The 23844-nt window shown below is 32.7% G+C and overlaps 1 protein-coding gene and 1 long non-coding RNA gene across 2 annotated transcripts in view; one reads left to right on the forward strand and one right to left on the reverse strand.

Annotated features, from left to right (window-relative positions):
* Positions 1–23844, forward strand: part of dysc (whirlin protein dyschronic) — an 832089-nt gene that overhangs the window by 505278 nt on the left and 302967 nt on the right. The gene's annotated exons all lie outside the window — the stretch shown is intronic.
* Positions 1–23844, reverse strand: part of LOC140445301 (uncharacterized) — a 108510-nt gene that overhangs the window by 36169 nt on the left and 48497 nt on the right. Inside the window, exon 2 of the long non-coding RNA XR_011951384.1 lies at positions 14833–14880. This is a non-coding gene — a long non-coding RNA (uncharacterized lncRNA). The remainder of the gene's footprint in view (positions 1–14832; positions 14881–23844) is intronic.

The raw sequence follows: 23844 nt of genomic DNA on the forward strand, positions 1-23844 counted from the left end.
CTGGGAAGCCTGATGAAAATGACAAAAAAACATGAAGTAACAATAGTGATGGGAGATTTTAACGCAAAGGTTGGCAGTGGCAAGGTGAATGAGATCGTGGTTAACTTCGGCCTAGGAGAGAGAAACGATAGAGGTGATAGACTTATATGCTTCTGCCAGGAATATAACCTGCTATTAAGTAATACACTCTTCAAGCTCCCCAAACATCGACTTTACACATGGAAATCCCCCGCTGACTCACCTGACAACATCATAAGGAATCAGATAGATTATATAGCAGTACCAACAAGATATAAAAACATGATAAAATCATCAAAAACGTACCCAGGTGCCGATGTTCCTACGGACCACAATCTGTTGGTATGCAGAATGGTCATGAGAGTAAAACGGCTCGAGAAAAGATCTAATTTAAACACAATTGATATTAAGAAACTCACTAACCCAAAAACCGAAATAAAAGTACGAGAACAACTAGGAAAGAAAATAAACGACATTAACGAGAACACGTCGGACATAATAGAGAGATGGGATAAATCGAGGGAAGCAATCCAAACAACATGCGCGACTCTATTAAAGCGTGACAGACGGAAGAAGAAAGAATGGATGTCTGATGAGATAATGGATATGATGGATAAAAGACGTAAATTCAAGAATAAAAATGAAGAAAAATACCAGCAGATCCACAAAATCATAAGAACGAAAATTCGAGAAGCCAAAGAAAAATGGTTTTCCAACGAATGCAGGGAAATAGAACAATACGAACGAAAATACGACAATTACAATATGCACAACAAAATAAAATCAATGACAAACAAGAGGAAATTCAATAAGTCACCCAACAGCATAAAAGATGGCGATGGAAATCTTATTTCGGAGCCATCAACGATCTTAGAAACATGGAAATCATACATAGAAAAATTATTTGCATCTGAGAGGACTGATGATCACCTATATGGAGAAGGAGAAACAGGACCTTCAATCCTTAAATCGGAGATAGAAGATGCCATTGCAGCACTAAAAAACAATAAGTCAGCAGGTCCGGACAATATTAAAGATCCTATGTAAATCAGACAAACAGTTCCTTGATAATCTAGTTGAACTTTTTAACAACATATATAATAGCGGTAAAATCCCGGAGAACTGGCTGCAGTCAACATTTATTACAATCCCGAATAAACCAAATGCCCAGATCTGTGATGACTACCGGCTTATAAGCTTGATTAATCATGTCACTAAAGCGTTCACTAAGATCATTCATAAAAGAATATATGATAAATGTAAGTCAAATATTGATAGATCGCAGTTTGGCTTTCGGAAAGCACTTGGAACTAGAGAAGCAATTTTCGCTCTCCAGGTGCTTATACAGCGTTGTAGAGACGTTGATAAGGACGTGTGTTTGTGCTTTGTGGATTTTAGAAAAGCATTTGACAATGTCAATCATGAACAATTGATAGATATTCTGCGAAAGACAGGTATTGACAACAAGGACATTCGAATTGTGGCAAACCTATACTGGGGTCAAACAGCAAAAGCAAAAATTGGCAACGAACTCACTAAAAGTGTGCAGATCAAAAGAGGTGTCCGTCAGGGTTGTATATTATCCCCACTCCTATTCAATATTTATTCCGAAGAAATATTTAATAAATGTATGGAAAATGCAAATGAGGGCATAAAAATAAACGGCGAGTTAACGAACAATATAAGATATGCCGACGACATTGTGATCCTTGCCAGTACCATAGACGAATTACAGCAGGTAATGGAAAGAGTTTATTCAGTTAGTGAGGAATACGGCCTGAGCCTCAACTTCAAGAAGACAAAGTGGATGCTGATAAGCAGGAAGCAACAGCCTGCTCGACAGTTACGGATAAGTAACATACTAATTGACCATGTAGAATCTTATGTGTACCTTGGCACCAACGTAAATGCAAAATGGGAACAGGCCACAGAAATTAAGGCGAGAATAGAACGAGCTAGAGCAGCATTTAGCAATATGAAAAAGCTCCTCATAAGCAGGGATTTGTCTCTTCCCCTAAAACTACGTCTAGTTAAATGCTACATTTTTCCGATCTTACTGTATGGTGTGGAGGCCTGGACGCTGACGGAGACGCTCACGAGAAAACTAGAAGCATTCGAAATGTGGGTGTACCGACGCATTCTTCGTATATCCTGGACCGAACATGTCACCAACATAGAGGTAATCCAAAGAATCGGAAAGGAGAAAGAAATCGTGAATACAATTAAACAAAGAAAGCTTGAATATCTAGGCCACATATTGAGACACGATAAGTACCGTCTACTGCAATTGATTGTCCAGGGAAAAATAGACAGTAAACGAGGGCCAGGCAGGAGAAGACACTCGTGGCTCCAAATTTTGAGGAAGTGGTTCGGGCTCACATCGGTCGAGCTATTCAGAAGCGCCGCAAACAAGATCAGAATTGCCATGTTAATAGCCAACGTTCGCAACGGACAGGGCACTTGAAGAAGAAGAAGAACAGTTTCCGTAATTTTCTATGCTCACCACCTCATCTAATTTGTTTTTTGTTTTTAATTATTTTGCTCACTTGTTTATACTCTGTACATCTATGGTATATGATTCTTATAAATGTAAACCAATATTGCGTTAAAGTGATTGATTTTTTAATTTTTAGCATTTTCAACGTGATTAGGTATATGAATTTGGAAAATAATCTCCAATAAAAAATTTCCAAAATTCTATACTTTGTGACTTATAGATTAAACTAAGTTATTTATTTCTGATTTACATTGTAGTATTATTCTATAGATCAGTTACTTCTATTTGAATCTTAAACTATTTACTTTTCGATTATTTAATTACTCAACCCTGAATTTACAAATGAAATATAAAATTATAGTAATCTCTGAAAGTTTAACTCCATATAATATACATATAACAATTTAACATCAATATTTTATTTCCAATGCATGCGCTTTCTGAATATTCATCAGTATTAAATAATCCTCTAGACTACAAAATCCTCTGAACCGAGTCGAGAATTACCTCAACTACTGGATAGATTTATATGTTAGTTGAACCGACTGTGAAAATTTATACAAAGAGGTTAAAGATCATGGGAAGTTACACTCGGGCTGTGCACCTACGAGTACCGACTAATTTAGGTGAGAAGTTTTAAAACATTTCTGACTTTAAATGGCTACTGGACCAAGAAAACGGCTCGTAAGAAAAGAAAATTAAGAGGCTAGGTTTCCGGGAACAAATAAAACATTGCTCTTTTTAGTTTAAAAGAATTTCCTTCTACAAAAAGATTGTTACATATCTTACGTAAAGTCAAACACAGCGACATTTAATACGGTTAAATTTATTCAAAATTCAATTCATTATCAACTTAGTTTGACAGTAATAAGTTAAAACAATATAAACATAAATAATTTTTGATTGAAGTCTTTAGTGCTGTTCGAATTCAACAAGTCTTTTTATAGATAAGTAGGAAAGCCAGTAACTGACCCGATTTAAAGTTATTATAAAGCATTATAACAGTGATACCAAGGTTCAAGAAAGGAGATAAAGAAGACTCCAACAATTATAGAGGTATAAATCTACTGAACACCGCACTTAAGCTTACCACAAAAGTCCTAACCAACAAAATCAATAAACTAACAACTTTATCAGATGAACAACAAGGATTCAGATCCGGAAGATCATGCGCAGACGCCGTATTTGGATTAAGACAATTCACAGAAAAGGCCATCAAGTACAATAAACCAGCATATCTATTTTTTTATAGACCTGACAAAGGCTTTCGATCGCATCCAAGTCTTACGCCTACTGTATAAAAGAAAGCTCCAAAGATTAACACACATCTTCAATACAACAGGCAAGAAATACAATACGATAATATCATCAGAAAAAACCGAATGTATGACAACATCTAAATACCCACTACGATGTAAAATCGAAATTGATAGGTAAAAAATAAAGTAGGAAGCAAGGTTTGGATATCTGGAAATAGATATAACTAGTTACGGAGATATTGAAGAAGAAGTACGACAACAAAGCTTAAAAGCAAGTAAAGCGGCGGGATCTCTTAATGACACAATCTGGAAAAACAAACACCTAAGACAAGACACAAAAACAAGAATCTATAAAGCAGCAATTAGACCTATATTAACATACACGGCGGAGACAAGACCTGACACATCTAAAATGAGACGACTACTAGAAACAACAGAGATGAAAATACTCCGACGAATATCAGGGAAAAGTCTGTTGGATAAGAAGAGAAACGAAAACATAAGAAGAGCCTGCAATATAGAAGAAATAAATAGATGGGTGACAAAACGGAAACAGGAGTGGAACGAACACATTAGTAGGAATTGAGGAGGATAGGATAGTACGAATAGCACGAGATAAGTCACCAAATGGACGAAGAAGTATTGGCAGACCAAGAAACAGATGGTGCAACAATTTAAACAATTTAAGAGGCTAATATTGAAGAGGAAACAGACTTTAAAGCCTACATACAAGAAGAAAGAAGAAGAAGAATAAAGCATTATTTTAACAGCATCACAGTAGCTTAAAGGGTTAGTTCATCCAAGGTACTCATTGGATTTCTCATACAAAAGTCAAATATCCTACAGAAAAACGATGTAATACCCATTATATTCCACAGTTTGACCTGCAAGGCAAGTGTGTAAATCCATCGTAAGGGTATCCTCATTTTTTTTTCAAATGATTTGTGCGCTATGTACAAGCTAAAGGGCAGAGGAGCTAGTACCGATCCCTGGGGCAGTCATTTTTTAGTTTTATAAGCAATTTCCTTCACCAATTGTATCGTTGAGTCGTTTAGAATACTGACTATATTTGTTCGGAGAAGCTTACAAACCATAGGTTAGGTCTATGAACGCAGTTACAGTTTTAAGTTTTCTCTAGAAACCTGCCTCAATAAAGGTGATAAGCTTAAAAACCTGATTTGCACAACTTTTCTTTAGTCAGCAGCGCCTGTCTGTTCATTGCTTCAAGAGCTTTTGTGCTGATTCTAGAGGATGAATTGTTTTGAAAGGAATTTTTAAATTAGAGTTAGACAACAATGTGTTGCATATTAACAAGAATAATGAAACACACTGTTATTTAATATGTGTAGCTTTGTTACGATGTATAAATACCATTTTTCTGCTCATAGATAGAGAAAAACTTAGTCGCTAAGAACTGGATCTCAGATATTATTAATAACTGCCAGTATAACTGTAGAGTTTTAAAACTATGGAGAAAATCTAAAGTCATGGCAGTTTTAAAGTCTCCAGTACCAGTCCAGGTAAAGTACCAGTCTCCCTTCTATGCTACCCCATTAAGGTATACGGAAGACTCATCCTAAATCGCATAGGAAACATAGTCGACCAGAGCCTTATACCATAAGAAGCAGGTTTTCTTCTTCTTCAAGTGCCCTGTCCGTTGCGAACGTTGGCTATTAACATGGCAATTCTGATCTTGTTTGCGGCGCTTCTGAATAGTTCGACCGATGTGAGCCCGAACCACTTCTTTAGATTTTGGAGCCACGAGTGTCTTCTCCTGCCTGGCCCTCGATTACTGTCTATTTTTCTCTGGACAATCAATTGCAGTAGACGGTACTTATCGTGTCTCAATATGTGGCCTAGATATTCAAGCTTTCTTTGTTTAATTGTATTCACGATTTCTTTCTCCTTTCCGATTCTTTGGATTACCTCTATGTCGGTGACATGTTCGGTCCAGGATATACGAAGAATGCGTCGGTGCACCCACATTTCGAATGCTTCTAGTTTTCTCGTGAGCGTCTCCGTCAGCGTCCAGGCCTCCATACCATACAGAAAGATCGCAAAAATGTAGCATTTAACTAGACGTAGTTTTAGGGGAACAGACATATTCCTACTTATGAGGAGCTTTTTCATATTGCTAAATGCTGCTCTAGCTAGTTCTATTCTGGCCTTAATTTTTTAAGCCGAGAATAGAATTTTTTTTTCTAAAACCTAAAGCAGGTTTTAGACAAGATAAATCGTGCATTGGCCAAATTCTTAATCTCACAGAGCATATAGAAGAGGGGTACGAAAATAAACACATAGCAGAGCCTGAACTAATTGATCTGAGCTTCGCCAAGAATACAGTGAATCACGGAAAGTTATTCACAAAACTTTATAATGTGCTTAAACATTACCATCTAGTAAAACTTGTTAAGTGCAAAACAGGCGATTCTATCTTACTCGGGATCAGAAGAAAAGTCTATGGAGGAGACAGAATAATAGTGTGGCCCAACGAAGCGTCTTGGTTCCCATTTCCTTCAATCTATACACGAGCAACCAACCAACCCCAGAGTATACGGAAAACTTCCTTTTGTTCCAGGGAAGAACTTTTGAGGAAGTGGAAGGCAAACTAGACAGCAAATATATAATGAGATGCCAAAAATAATCATAAAGTCTGACGAAGAAAGAAATACTGACTTTCTCTAAAAAGTATACATATCAGAAATATATATATATATATATATATATATATATATATATATATATATATTGTTATGATGTGTTGTTTGTTTGAATGATGAGCAATGAAAAATTTTATCGCGGTTCTCAAAGAATTAGTTTGTAAGTACTTTTTTAAATTATCTTTATTATAACTATTATGAAACACACATATATATCTAACCTAGCCAATGTAAATTTAAAATAAACTATCTTTAAATTGATATTCTTATAAAACTAATTAAATTCTATAGACAATGTAAAATTTAAACAAACTATCTTCAAAATTGAAATTGTTATGACACTAACTAAATTATATTAACAAAATTTTGTACCTTTCTTTCACTGAATGCCTAAATGAACTGTTTTCCACTATATAGATTCTAATCACCACTGAATGTCTTCGTACTTCGGTTATCCTTGTTTTTGTGAAATCACTTTTTCCAATTATCAGCTTCTACCAATTTAAGATATATTTTTCTTCACCAGCATTTATAAACCACCAAGCAAACCAGCAAACAGCATTTATATTTATTCTTCTTTTCAATATCTTCTTCTTCTTTAGATGCAAATCCACTAATGGATGTTAGCGATCACATTTTCCATTAATTCTCTATTTATTGCAGTATGTATCAGAGATTGTATGTCGTTAATCCCTGTCCATTGCCTTATGTTTCGGAGCCAGGACATTTTCTTGCGTCCCATTCCTCTCTTGCCTTCAATTTTACCCTCGATTATAAGTTGGAGGAACTGGTATTTTTCATTTCATGATGTGACCTAGATACGCCGTTTTCCTTTTCTTGACGGTTTCGAAAAGTTGGCGTTCTTGGTTTATTCTTTTAAGGACATCTATATTTGTGATTTTCGCTGTCCATGGTATTTTTAGGATACGGCGATAGAGCCACATTTCGAAAGCTTCTAATCTGTTTATATCCCTCGTTTTGAGTGTCCAGCCCTCTACGCCATATAGCAGCACTGACCACACGTAGCACTTAGTAAACCTTAGTCTCAGTTGAAGATCGAACTCTGAACAAGTCAGTACCTTCTTGAATTTTACGAAAGCTTGTCGAGCTTGTTCAATGCGACATTTTACTTCCCTGTCCGATGCCCAGTCTTCAAAAAGCCACGATCCCAGGTATTTAAATTTACTCACTCTTTCAATGGACTTAGTATTCAGTGTTATGGTGGAGTTTTCAAGTGCATCCAAGTTTCTGGAGATGATCATAAATTTGGTTTTTTTGGTATTAATCTCTAATCCCATTCGCTTACTGTATTCTCCGATTATAGTGACAAGTTGTTGAAGATCGACTATGTTGTCACAAATTAAGACACCATCATCAGCATATCGTATGTTGTTGATCAGTACTCCATTCACTTTGATTCCCATCTTTGCATCCTCCAGAGACTCTTGAAATATGGCTTCCGAATAAATGTTAAATAAAAGAGGGGAAAGCACACATCCCTGTCGAACGCCCCTTCTTATATGTATGGGTTTGGATATAGAATTGTCTATTTTTAACTGTGCCGTTTGATGCCAGTACAAGTTTTCAATGCATCTTATGTCTTTTTGGTCTATATCAACTTTCTTGAGGATCTGCATTAACTTGTGGTATTGGACACGATCAAACGCTTTTTGGTAATCTAAAAAGCATAGGAACACATCCTTCTTCTGATCGTAACAATTTTGGACCAGCACCTGTGTTGCTACTATTGCTTCTCGTGTTCCTAAACCTTGCCTAAACCCGAACTGGGAGTCACTGATGTCCCATTCACATTTTTTGTATACTCTTTGATGTAGTATTTTTAAGAATATCTTTAAAGTGTGACTCATCAGGCTAATGAGTCTGTGATCCTCACATCTTTTTGCATTGACTTTCTTGGGCAGGGGAATAAAGGTAGAGCGTAACCACTGTTGAGGATAGCAGCCAGTTTCATAAATTAAGTTAAATATTTTGTGTAGTGCTGAAATTCCCCTTTCATCCAGTAATTTGAGTATTTCTGACGGGATTTCATCTGGTCTTTTTCAAGGGTTTTTTCAATATACCAATATCCAATTATTATAAGTTGATTTATACTAATCTCCAATCATAATATAATTTTAATTCCTTCCAATATCCATCCAATATTCTTCTAATATACTTTTATAATCTTCAATAATTATTTGTGTATAATTATAAATGTGCATTAAAATATATGCATAATTTTTAATCTTCATTTAACTCACTATATTAAACAATTGGACTATTTGTAACTGATTGACTGACTCCAACTAACTTTCATATTTTTTACTAAACTTTCTGACTGACTGACTTACTAAAAACTGTCATCTTGAATCCAAATCACGGGTATTTATATCCTTTTGGATGTTCCAGAACCATCTGGTAAGAGATCATGTTCGATTTAGTTCTATTTCTTCTATATGGATGTTCTCGAAAAAAGTATCTGTTCGATCCACCGACATAATCATTATTCCAGAATGTTCCAACATAAACAAAGGTCAAATTCTGCATTCTGGAGAATTCGTTAATGTTCTATTGATAATTTTGTTGACATTTAGGCTTTTCAGATCAGAATAAACACTTAAATCAGTAAATATATATAAATTAACCATTTTAAACTAACATTATTATTATAACCCCACTTAAATTCGTAAAAATGATTAATTTCTGTCTGTCACTTACTGTATAGTTGGTTGCCTATGCACATGGCTCACTTAAATATATTTACAACATTAAAATACAACTTTTTACAATTATTATATGCTAATTTCTTAAAAATGCCCTCACATAAATAATTTTTATAAATTCTCTAGTATATAACTTCTTAAAATAACCAAATACTTGTTATATCTAATATTATGTAGTATATAACTTATAAATTATTTTCTATAAACCCCAATCGTATCAATATATATATATATATATATATATATATATATATATATATATATATATATATATATATATATATATATATATATGTATATATATATGTATATATATATATATATATATATATATATATATATATATATATATATATATATTTAAGTAAATACAGTAAGCTTCGAAAATAGAAAAATATTGATGTTAATAAACTATTCATAACCCGTCAGAACGAATATTAATACAAAATCCGCAGAGGATTAACAGTATTAAAATTTGTGTGGTGTCGCAGCCCGTTAATTAATTTATGACAAAACGAATATTCGCTAAACCTCAACAAAAAAAAATAACGGTGAAAACTTCAAGTCAAGTAAAAGTTAATTTAAATAATTGAAGAGAGTATGATGACCTCCTGCTGAGTCAATCTTACTTTCTTTGAGCTGAATCTTGTTTTAATTTCTCACGTGACTACGGAGGTGTCGTAAATATGTTGTAATTCTTCGAGATTCAGATGAGTTGCATTAGTTTTTGCATCATATATTTACACATTAGAATATTTCGTTACTTAAATAGCCCTAGTTTTGGATAAAAAAAAATAAAGCGTAGACTGAAGGTCGTTACAAATATTTTTTATATGTTCTTTCGTCACAAGTGTTTCGGTAATATTTAGTAAAATACAGTAATTGTGATGGTCATTAATAATAGCTATGAGACAGTGGCACAGTAAATTATATATATATATATATATATATATATATATATATATATATATATATATATATATATATATATAAATTTGATATGCTTAAATTTATTTATTTAAAGGGAAGATCGGGAAGATCATGCATGGATGCTATATCAATAATTAGCAATTACGAGAGAAATCACTAGAATAAAACAAACCGGCATATTTATATTTCATAGATATTTCAGAGACATGGGTGATGACAGAAGACACAAAACGAAAGCTGGAAGTCTTTGAAATAAAATAGTCTGGTTAAAAAAAATGGTGGAAAAATGTTTCGCAGATATCTGAAGCTTTTAAGACATAGGTGGGGGATACTAGATGATGAATAGATGAAAAGATACTCCTAGTTTTACCTTGCGTTTTTTTTTAAGCAATAATTTATGGTCACAATTTGATTTTTTGTCTATAAATTTTTTCCCTTATATTTTAAATAAACAATATTTATGTCATTTTTTTATGTCAAGAATATCTTTATTTTCCCGTTTTTTTAAGTAAAATTAATAAATAATTAACAGAGATATTTGCAAAAAAGCAGTTTTTTTGCACTAATTTATAAATTTTATTAATTTTTTTATTAACAAAATAAAATGGTATTAATACATTTAAACATCAAGGAATTACCATCTTTTAGATTTGTGCGAAAATTCCCCCCGATCAGTCAAATATTTTATAAGTTATTTAATTTGTTTATCCCTGACGCTAATTATTTAAACTATTGAGCTTGCCCTATGCATGATGCTAGACACATTCAGCAAATTTCATAGGATTCTTTAAGACTTAGACTATCTCAGAAGTTAAATGCATATTAAGCTTTCATCACAATTATTTACAAAATAAACGTTCGAAAAAGGGGTATGTTTTTTACTTATAAACAATTGTAATAACTTCTATATTTTTCAAGCTACAGACTTGTACGTACAACCATTGGATAGCTGGTAAAAAAGCTCACATTAAAAAATAAAAAACCTTCTATGACCAATAGGAACGAAGTTAGTGACTATTTTAAAAAAAATCATATCTCCATTGTTTATAAACATTAAGAAGTAAAATTTGCACAAATTTTGAATGAAAATCTAAACTTTATATTGAAACTTATAGCTATAAAATTTATCTAATTTTTCGAAACGACGGTACTTTCGAAAGATCGACATAGGAAAGTGGAGAGGATATCTGTTTCAGCTCCGTTTTTTTTTTCGGCATCGGAACTTCAAATTGCAACACGTAGGAAAAATTTACATTATCTCGGCTTCCTTTGCAGCTGCAAGTCTCTTTTTTTTATTCTGGGGTAGCTCGTCGAAATATGAATAACTACATAGTTTTCACTGGCCGGAAAATATGGGAAAACTCGGAAAAATTGAGTCCATTTAAAATTCACCCTAAATACTTACTTTTTTTTAATTTGCTCGAATAGTCTGTCGCCGTATTAATAATGATGACATAATTTTCACCCCCCATAAATCTCGGAAAATCCCGGAAAATCAACATATGTTTTTTCATATTATATTAATGATGTAATAATACTTATATGTTTTATAAATTAAATTTCAGGTAATTTTTTACACATTATATTATTATATTCCTTATATTAATTATAATTGTTTGTATTTTTATAATTAACAATATTGATTTTTATTCTATTTTTCTTACAAATATGATTACATTATTAATCTAATCTGCCTTACTGCTCTGATAAAATAAGTCGATTTTTTCATCACTTGCCTTATTAAATTTTGCAATGTTTATTGAACTTTACTTTTTTTTATTTTCTTTACATACATTGGTTTAAAAGTTAAAATTTGGTTCATTTATTCGACTTCACTGTCAGGTCTGAACCTTTTTGTTGCAGGTTGTTTGTCTTCACTTATTAAGTCAGTCTTTCCATACATTAACATATTAATGGGCGATCTTAATGCCAAGGTGGGTCAAGGTAAGGTAGGAGAACAAGTAGGAAAATATGGGCTTGGAAACAGAAATGACAGAGGAGATCGATTGATTTAATTTTGCCAAAGTGAAGACTTCGTAATAACAAATACCTTTTTCAAATTACCTCCTCGACGGTTATATACATGGACATCTCCACAACATACCAAAAAAAAATAGTGAGAAATCAAATAGACTACATTATGATAGCAAGGAGGTATCATAATGCTGTTAAATGTACTAAGACGTACCCAGGAGCTGATATAGGCTCAGATCATAACCCGGTAGTTACTGTGATAGAGGCGAGATCAAAAAAGATTAGAAGACCACACAGAAAGGCACTACATTTAAATAAATTTAGAAACAAAAATATACGACAAGAAACAGGAGAAGAAATAAATGAAAACCTCCGTTCAGTGCAGCAACAAATTAAGGATACAAACAACGTTAACCAAAAATTAAAGTACATAAATACAGCTATACAAACAGCAGGAAAAAAACATCAACAAACAAAAACAACAACAAAGAATAATGGGTGGATGACACAAGATATACTAGACTTGATGGAACAAAGAAGAAAGATGAAGAATTACCCAGACAAATACAAAGAAATAAATAAACACATAAAAAACAGAATAAAAGAAGCCAAAGAGGAGTGGATTAAAGAACAATGTGAAGAAATGGAAACCTACGAGAAAAAGTACGATGCGTTCAATATGCACAAAAAAGTAAAAGAGATAACAGGAAGCATAAAGAAATGCCAAATAGGTAAACTTAAAGACAAAGATGGAAATCTTATTGTAGATCTAGAGAATAAAATAAAAAGATGGACAGAATACCTGAATGAATTATTTGAAGACGATAGAAACAACTTAACTCAGATAATCAATGCAACTGGGCCAGAGATATTAAAAGAAGAAGTAGAATACGCAATAAGAAACGTTGAAAATGGAAAAGCAAATGGACCTGATGAAATTCCTACAGAACCGTTGAAGCTTTTGAATGATAAATCCGTAACCATAATATTAAATTTTGCAGCGAGGAGCTAAAACAGTTTCCCCTCCACTTTCCTATGTCGATCTTTCGAAAGTAACTTCGTTTCGAAAGGTTTTAAGTTTCGAAAAATTAGATGAATTTTATAGCTTTAAAATTCAATATAAAGTTTAGATTTTCATTCAAAATTTGTACAAATTTTACTTCTTAATGTTTATAAACAATGGATATATAATTAACAAAAAAATTGTCGCTAACTTCGTTCCTATTGTTCATAGAAGGTTTTTTTTTTGTTAAATGTGAGTTTTTTTACCAGCTATCTAATGGTTGTACGTACAAGTCTGTAGCTTGAAAAATATAGAAGTTATTACAATTGTTTATAAGTAAAAAACATACCCCTTTTTCAAAAGTTTATTTTGTAAATAATTTCGATGAAAACTCAATATTCATTTAACTTCTGAAATATTATAAGTCTTAAAGAAGCGTATGAAATTTGTTAAATATGTCTAGCATCATTCATAGGGCAAGTTCAATGGTTTAAATAATTAGTCCCAGATATAAACAAATTGAATAACTTTTAAACTATTTGACCGATCGGGGGGAAATTTCGCACAAAGTTAAAGGACGGTAATTCCTCAATGTTGGAAATGTATTAGTAACATTTTATTTTGTTAATAAAAAAATTAATTAAATTTATAAATTAGTGCAAAAAAACTGCTTTTTTTGCATATATCTCCGTAACTTATTTATCAATTTTAATTGAAAAAACGGGAAAATGAAGATATTTTTGATATAAAAAAATGGTATAAATATTGTTTATTTAAATTATAAGGGAAAAAACGTATAGATAAAAAATCAAATTCTGACCATAAATTATTGTTTAAAAAAAATGCAAGGTAAAAATAGGAGTATCTTTTTATCTATTCGTCATCTAGTAACCCCCACCTATGTCTTAAAAGCTTCAGATATCTGCGAAACATTTTGCCGTGAAATCGATGAGTTTTGTATAACCAGACTGGGCTAAAAGTCCTAAGAAAGATCTATTACCGAAAACGGAGTATGAAGACTCATCTTCAAGGTATAACCATGAACTTTACCGACTGCTCAAAGAGGCACCGATGTCAGAATTCGTGAAACTTCATAGACTTCGATGGGCTGGTCATGTAGTGAGAATAAAGACTGAAAGATTACCAAAAAACTCTACATAGTAAAATGCAGGGCGCAAGACCAAAAGGAAGGCAACGGAAAAGGTAGAAGAATGAAGTGGCAGCGGACGCGCAAAATTTGCTAGACGTGAGAACCTGGCAAAGATCGGCGTGAGACCGGCAAGGTTGGAGGCATAGTTTGGAGGAGGCAAGGTTCGATTTGTGCTGTAGTGCCAGTGGAGAGGGAGAGAGAGGGAGAGAGAGAGAGATAGAGATAGAGAGAGAAAGAGAGAGAGAGAGAGAGAGAGAGAGAGAGAGAGGAAATACAATTTCTATTTACTTATTATTCGACAAATTATATAAATATAAAAACTACTATGTCAATTTTGAGAGAATGAAACTTTCCCCACTTTTCAAATTTGGCCACTGCTCTCCCATAACTCACGTCTTTTCACTAATTTGGGATAGTGTACCTTGTTATCAATATATAGCTGAAGTGTAAACAAAACACAAAAGCCTGATATTGTACTTAAATGATATTTAAATTGCTACAATGTTATTGTATACATTACGTCTAAGTATTATATAATCGATTTTTAAACTAACGTCAATTTTTAAAATAATGTTGAATTAATAAAGGCACTATAAATAAAATTTACAAGAAACTTACTTTAATTCCTCAAAAATCCGGTCTCTAAATTTGTTCTTCCACGAACAGCTGAAACAGAGAAATTCTACATTACTATTGTAGGTACACTTTTTATATAAAAGTAGACACTAAAATAGTTAATAATAGTCGATCCGATATGCCAGTAGGCTAGTACACTCATTTACGTAGCCGTAAGTAATTAAGTGGGTTTATGGTTCAAGCTACGATCTGTTTAAAAAAATTAAATTTGAATGGTAAAAATCTAAGAAGTAACTGCGACTTTGAATTGAAAAGATATATGCAAAAATAAGAATAACAATTCCTGGAAAATAATGAAGGATGAAGGAATACCCATTCTGATGTGGAATTATAAAGGACATAATAAAAATCGATGACAAAAAGGTCCATGACGGAACTGCTCTAAAGAGTTGTTTTTATTTGAAATTTTGATATTTCTTCATAATTTTCACAACCACAAAATTGGACACACACACAATTGATTGGATCACACACATGGATAAAAATGTCGTCCATGATTTAACTCCAGACTATAGGATGTCGTTCACATTTATCTCTGCTGGTTCTGACTCAATAGCTTCCAATACTACTTCCTCAAGATAAAAAATAGGGATGTCAATCTACATCATTGCCTAACTCTCCTCATAATCTAGATTTATTTGGATATTACATGCCCAATTTGTACCTCTGCTCGCTGATTATACTAGAGATTTGATATTCATCTGAACGTCCAGGTTTTTATTTCTGAGAATTTAGGGTATTATGTTTTACCCTTTCAAAAGATTAGTTGTAGTAGTATATGAAGCAGACGTGAAGATTTTGATTAATATCAAGAAAAATACCAAGATTAGACATCGTTGAATAACAACATTAAAGGCAAATATTGCTTTTGGTATGCTTTGTTATTTTTTCATCAAGAAAAATTAGAATACCGGAATCAAGTAAGTGCGAGACATAAACTTGGAAACAGGACCAGTTAATGAGCGCAAGAAAATGGCTATTGAGTGTTATAAAAATAAGATTCTAATAGATCTGAGATATGCACATATAAGTGAGATACTGATCAGAGTGCGATGTGAAGAATCATCAATGATTACTTATCCAAAACTGGATGGAAAGTTGCACTTATTTTACTTAACAAATTGCTTAACAATCTCTTTAATAGACTGTTGTAATATGTTGTTGACCTATTAGTAAACAAAAAACAAAAAAAAAAACGCCCATTACAAGTACTTGTTCGATTTCAGTAATCTTGACAAAAGCAAAAGATTTTATTTAAAAAATGATTTTCACCGTTTAATGTGATGAAATACACACAATAGGATTAAATCGAGACCTGAAGAGACGTTTGTCTTTTCTCTGCTTGGGAGTCTGAGAGAGACATTGCCCAATAATGTAATTGTTTTAAGCTCCAAAATAGCCAATTCCTATATATTTTTTCTTGCTGACACGTGTAATCACAATGAAGTTATTAAATTGTTGATTAAAAGATAAAGTGACATGTTGATTATTGGTCACAGGAGGAGGCAGAGCTTCTGTGGTCTACATTTTAACAGTGTAATGTTCTCCAACATCAGGATATCGCATTATAGACATGAAGAGAGAGATATACTGTCTTTTTTGACAAAAAAGATGTTTATAAAGAAGTTATTAGTTAAATTAGTAAATTATCAATATTACCAATTAAAGTTAAATGTTAGCAACATATCTTTTTACTTTAGGAACAAAACATATTACGAAAAAAGAAAATCCAAACAGTCTCTTCATTTTGTTTGAAAAACACAGATTTATTCAAGCAGAACTAAGTGACCCTAATCGAGATCTGGACTGGTCGAGAAGGAAGAGCTTCTGGGATCCACAATCTAACAATGTAATCTTCTTCAACGTCAGGGTATCGCTTTATAGACATGGGATCTCCTGCGTTTTTAAGAAAAAAGATAATATTTGTAAAGAAGTTAATGCTTTCATGAAATGTTTAAATATGGTCCCAGTTCCACCTAAGAGAAAGCTATTTAATTATTCCTTAAGTTTAAAAGCGGTACTCATTCGCCATTGCAACTGCAACCGTTTCCATTCTATTTCTGTTGGTTATACAGCACACATGTATATATGTGATAACATGAAAGTCATTGTTGTTTCCTTAAGAATTTAATTCTGCTATAGAAAGCACTGTTTTTTGTGTATGTGGTACAGTAGACATAAAAATTATATTATATAAACCCAATCTGGCCTGTAAAAAATTTAAATAACCAAAAAAAAAGCTAAGACCATCGTGGTGCCTTTCTAAAAGATAGTTTGCTTCCACCTTTACATATTAAGTTTGGTTTGACTAATAATGGTGTCAAAAAAATGAACCAAGAAGGAGAGTCTTTTAAATACCTAAGGGACACATGTCCTCCATAAAGTGAGGCTAAAGTTAAAAAAGGAATTTTTGTAGAGCCACAAATTTTTTAACTTACGAAGAGTGTGACATTTGACACAGAGACTATTAAAACAAATATACTATAATTTAGTGAAAGGCTTACTGGAAAAGCTGTGGAGTTGTCTAGCTTGTGGAGCTGTATGTGATGGAGAAAGGTTGCATTATATTTCAGTAATCGAAAAAAGGATATATCAAGGTCGTTAAAACGTAGCTATACTTGCAGATTACTTTTGAAACGTTCTTTACTTAATTTAGCACTCTTGGAATATAGCACTCATTAAAGGCTATTCAAACAGACTCTTAATACTTTATCATATGAAAAAATAGTTGTTTTTTATCTTTTATGTTTAATGATTGTATATCATCAAAACTAGAGGTAGGGAAATTAAAGAATTTTCGTACCTTATTCTTCTCCAACGGATTATTTTTTCGATCACTATATTCCAAAATTAAAAACTTAAATTTTCATAATATTGGCACAATGAACATTGCGTTGTCATTCAAACAAAAGCTATAAACACCGCCGGTGAATTATCCTTCAATCTCGAAATAACGATGTTTATATCTACAACATAAGCGGAGTATCAACTCTAATTTAGGAGTTGCCATAAATGGACTAACCGCCGCATTTTATCCTGATTCATGACCATTTGTACATTCCACCCACCTTATCTTGCTCTTTATTTACGCTTACTGTCCGCAATTCGGACAAAAACGTCACGAAATGTAGATCAGTGTTGCAGTAGGTCCTGCATTACCATTGCCGACCGTGTTAATAGACCAGGAGCTTCCAACTGTTGGCATTTTTATTTTTAAATTATGGTCACGTATTGGTTTGAATAACAACATGTTTTAATTTTATAATTAAATTTAATAATTTTTTATTTTTTTGGACTTTTGAACGATAGATACACAATGTATTTTCTGATCCAGCGGCAAAAAATACTTTAAAATTGCGCAAATATTTCTTTTGTTCATCGTTAGTTGCCGTGTGATTATTACATGCAAAACATCTAACAATTATATGATCTAATATATATTTACCAGTAGGAATATGAACTTATCAATTTGGAATATGGAATATAGATTATTAAGAGTCTCCATTAAAGGTTTTTGTATCAAGACATATATGCTCTACTACAAGTCTAATTGCTTTATTTTTAATATAAAAGTACTGTCGAAAAGAATGACTTATATATAACAAACTACATGCATGAAGAAGTACGTGAACGTTAAAGCTGTCAGAAGATGCTTACATGTAATTAATTTAAGGATAAAAATATATGACTAGATTAATTAAACCAATGGGAGAAATATGTGTCGACACAATCCATAAGCTTTGTGACAGAATTTGACAACATGATGAGCCAATCCGTGACGAATGTTGGCTATCATCATGGTGATCTTTATCTTGTTTGTAGCAGCGCGGAAAAACTGCACAGATGTTGTGTTGAACCAAATTCTAAGGTTCCTTAACCAGGATGCGCTTCTTCTTCTTGGACCTCACTTTCCAAATATTTTTCCTTGCAGAATGGCTTGTAGGGGGGCATATCTGCATTTATTTTACATAATGTGTCCGAAATATTCTAACTTTCGAGATTTGATGGTGGTGAGTACCTCATCGTTCTTCAATATTCTTTGAAGGACCTCCTCATTTGTGACTCGGTCAGTACACGGGATCTTAAGTATTCTCCAATAGGTATAGCCACATGTTACATGCTTTCAATTATCTGTACATATCTTCAAGGACCACGATTCAACACTATAAAAAAATACTGAGAATACAAAAACAAGAGGGAGGTTGTGGCTCTTGAAGAAGGCCGTTATCCGGTTAAAGGTGAAATGAATTTTCAATGGTCGCTCTTATATCCTGGTTGATGGTCAATTCTTCATTTATTATGGTGCCAAGGTAGTTGGAGTCTTTATTTATTAAGTAATATATGGAGAGTATAATATGAAAAAAGTTTTGCAAGGATAGATAGGCAAAAAAATGATAGGTAGCAAAAAAATCACGATTTTTCTATATGCGGATGTTACTGTAATATTAGCCAGTTCACAGCCTGGTCCAAAGAATGAAGGTTTCCCACACGCTGGGTGAATCAAACAAAATGGATTATTGGCTATGGTCCACATGAAGTTTTACTAAGTCCAAGATAGAGAAGGATAAACATCTATCATCCAAGCGATCGAGATTTAATGTCACTGTACTCTTTCAAGAACCAACAAACAAAAGAGGCAGAGAATATTGCACAGTAGGTGCGTGCTAATTTCTGTAGGCAAGAGAAAATAGTAACTAGAATTTTTGAAATTGGAGGTATTGTCTGTTCACTGTCGAGTTAAAAGTGTATTTTAGTTACAAACAGTTATAACTGAAGTCATATTATATATAAAATTCATAATTATATTCATGGTAGAAGTAATCACCGATCTATAGTACTTACAGAGTAACTGTAAAAAAGTCGTGGTCTGTACTTTGGAACTGGGCTATACATAATCTTAATATATGGTTGTGAATACTGTTAAGTACTTTAAGATCAGTTTCAGACGCGGACATATAAATAAAGCTACCATACATCACTCTAGAACAAATGTGTTACCTATATAATGTTAGTAATACTTCTTCATCAGATCTTCGTCGATAGTTAGCTAACGTTTTTAGAATGTTCATTCTCACTCCTAATATCAAAAAATAAAAAAGAAAATGTTTATTTTCTTCCAACTATTTGGTTTGATACTATATTTTTTATTTTATTTTATATTCACGAGATTTGTACAAAAATTTAAGAAAAATGAAATATCATAACCATACCAAAAGTACTAACAACTAAGTATTAAATAATGAATAAAAAGTTAACGATTAAATTAATATATATTAAATTAAAATTTCTTGATAATAATATTAAAATAAAATGAATACTCAAAGTAAAAGGTCCCTCATCTTCGATCCCTAACATTCCAAGTCAAAGGTGCTTAAATCTTATACAGTTTATATCCACCAGATATTAAGATTGATTAAAGTAATTTTGCAGTGTCTGAATTATGTTAATAGGAGACAAATTGCCTTAGCTTGTGTGATAGTATTTTATAGAAAACAAAGACATGTCTCTAAGAATTTTAGTACTACATCTAAGTTGATAAGACCTAATAAATCAGAACAGTCAGTGGTATCGAGAGAAAAACTAAATTACATTTAGTTCTGTAGTCTTATAGGGAAATCATAAATTGCGATGCTTGGCCACCACCTTTATTGGCCTGTTTTTGACTTCAGATGCCTGCTCCACTCATAATATCTTTACCACATCCTTCTGGGTAAGACCAATATTGTTTAAGATCTGAGTAAGGGCGTTGTTATCAGCATTTATTCTTTCCTGAATAATACTACTTGCTGAGTCCGGGATGTCATATACAATCAAGTTATTAGCACGTTCAGCACAATCCTCAACAATAATGTTTCCACATTAGTAGTACCACCTACACACTACTTTAATGTTGCCTTCAAGGAGTAGCTCCTCCTTTAAGTTCATGATTTGTTCCTCTATTCGAATAAACTTGTAAGTTAAAATAAATTTTTGTTTTTGAAGGAAAGCCACAGTTTTCGCAGAACAAAATAATCGATTTTTGAACAACAATTGCACTCTGCCCACTTGTACATCGACTCAATATGACCTTTTCACAGTATAACCACAATATAACCTCAAAAATTTTAGTTCAGAAAAAAGTTTGAACAATAATATTTGCGAAACCAGCAACGTCGTCCCAAAGAACTTTAATAGGTCTTTACTTTTTTGTATAAAAAAAGTTACTATTAATCACTTATTTTAGTTTAATTAGGGAAATTGTAATCTATTTTGAGATTAGGTTCTTAAACGTGACATGTGCTGATACTATATATGTGAATTTTATCAAAAGGAAGACCCAGAACTATGACTAATATGAGGCTCAAGAGAGCAAGTGATTCTAAAAAATATAATTATTACTTGAAACCTCTATCGTTTGCCAAAGAATTAGCTGATTAACAACTTCTCGAATTTATGTAGCAGTGAAAAAATATTAAGAATTTAAAGAAAATTTAGAAAATAATAATTTTCTATATAGTACATAAAAATATATGCGTAGCGTTCAAACAGAATACAAACACGCAATAAATTAAAGATGCTATCATGTCGGCTGCCTTGATTTACAGAATCAATTATTTTTATTCCTTTGTGGTTCTTTTCGTTTTGTCCTTTTAGAAGACTTACTCCTTGGTCTATAGCCGTGATCAGCCGCAATAAAATTTGAGTTGTCAGAAGGTTCGTGTTCTGATTCACCGTTGTGGTCTTCGGCCACGATCTTACATTTGAGTCAATATTTTACTTATACGGGAGACTGGAAGGGTATCATAATTTTGGCAGCGCTCGATTTTGTAGGTACTACGCAGAGTCGTGCACCTTTCATTTTTATCTTCGTAAGATAAAAGGGAAAGTTTTTATTCACTTTCAATAATCTGATATATTGAGTCCTAGTTTTTTAGACAAATTATTAATTTATCAGCTATATTTTTTTGTTTCTTGGTAAAGCGTTTCTTAGTTTTCTAAAATTTCTGACGTTTAAAGCGATTGATTTTAACAAAAATAATTGACAATTGAATGCTGTGCTGGAACAACATTGTAAATGCCAAATTACATTTTGTCGACACATTGAAAAAAATTCCTTACAATTGATTATATGAAAAAAAAAATATTTATGAGCATATTAATGATAGACTATAGGATGTATAACATTAATATCAACAAAAATAACCTTATGTTATACAAAATAAACATTTATGAACATATATGCTATATTTTAATAAAACAACGTGTTAAATCCTCTAAAAGTTGTCTTATAAATAAAAAATGAAGTAACCTAAAGAAGAGAAAGAAGAAAATGAAAGGGAGAAAGTAATACAGAAGAGGTATATCAGCTTAGAACAAGAAAGCGTGAGAGAATCATACAGAAATAGATGATAGAGAGAAATACAGAAAAGTTGGAAAATACACAATTTAATAATAATGACGAACATTACACAAATGAGATGGTCAGATGACGTGAAGAAACACGCAGGCCCGAAGTGGATACAAACTGCCTACAATAGAGAGACGTGGAAGAAGGAAAAGGAGGCCTATGTCCAAAATTAGACAGCAAGGGCTGTATAGATAGATAAAAGAACTTTACACTCACATAAAAAGGTGTCTCCAGGAGGCAGCAACAGAAGCCATTAGATATCAAATCCAGAATAAAAAAAAACTTACATATTGGTTTGACGAAGAAATAGAACAATAAATAAAGAAGAAAAGAGACCAATATCAAAAATTCTTAAATACAAAGAAAATAACGGATAAAATAACCTACAAGGAGTATCAAGCTAAAGTACGAAAAATGATATGTCGGAAGAAAAATGAAGCATGACAACAACAGTGTAACATGATAAATTCACATCTAGGAGGACGAAGAAGCACAGAAAGTTGGAGAGTCTTAAAATCTTTACGACAAGAGAGAAGTAGTGTCAACAATAACAATGGATGACTGGGACCAATAGTTTGAAAAACTTCTAAGGGAAGATAGACCACAATTTAAGGACAACAACGAAACACAAAATATAAATATTTTAACTTCGCCCATACGAATAACAACGAAAAAAGTGGAAGATGTATGTAGTTCTCTGTCTGTAAGGTCCAGGTAACATCACTGCAGAGTTGATTAAACACGATACAACCAAACTATATACAAGTTTAGCCAAACTGTTCCAAAACTGCATTAATGGAATGACAACCCCAGAGGAGTGGAAGACATCATTCATATCCACTATACACAATAAAGGCAGAAGGAATGAATGTGACAATTACAGAGGCATTGCCGTGACAAACTCGGTCAGTAGAATATACGGAAAAGTAATTAAAAACAGAATAGAAAGCGAATATAAAGACTTAGAGACTGAGGAAGAGGCAGGATTTAGGGCAGGCAGATCTACTATTGACAATTTGTTTTGCATTACACAGATTATTAAAAAGGAAAATACCCGTTAATCAAGTACATTTATTGTATGTATACCTACGAAAGGTTTATGATAGCGTACAGCATTATAAATTATGAGAAGCTTTAGAGAAAACAAACATAAGCGTGCATTTAATAAATGCGACGAAGGAAGCAAATAAATAAAGGCCTTAAGCAGGGCTGCTGTCTCTCCCCGACATTATTTAAAATTTGTCTGGAATAGGCTCTAGAACTGTGGAAGCGCAAATGTAGAAATATGGGAATGCTAACACTTTTTCATTTGCAGATGAAGATATTGAGTATATGACTCGAAAATTAATCGAGTAGTATAATAATAATATTACTTACTTCATCTGATCAACTCAGAGCTTCTTTGGGTACTTTTCTAGTTTTTCTAGGGTTTTCTAATATTCTGCTTTCACTTATCAATGTTAAGCTTTCGTGTTTTCCCTCTGTTAATTTGGGTAATCACTGACTTGTGTATACCAACCTCCATTTTAGCTCGAAATGACAAATTACACGATTGAAAACGTTGACTTACAAAACACGTGCAGAAAATTTGGCGCGAAACACGACCC

The sequence above is a fragment of the Diabrotica undecimpunctata genome, chromosome 7 (assembly GCF_040954645.1).
Source record: "Diabrotica undecimpunctata isolate CICGRU chromosome 7, icDiaUnde3, whole genome shotgun sequence".
NCBI lineage: Eukaryota > Metazoa > Arthropoda > Insecta > Coleoptera > Chrysomelidae > Diabrotica > Diabrotica undecimpunctata.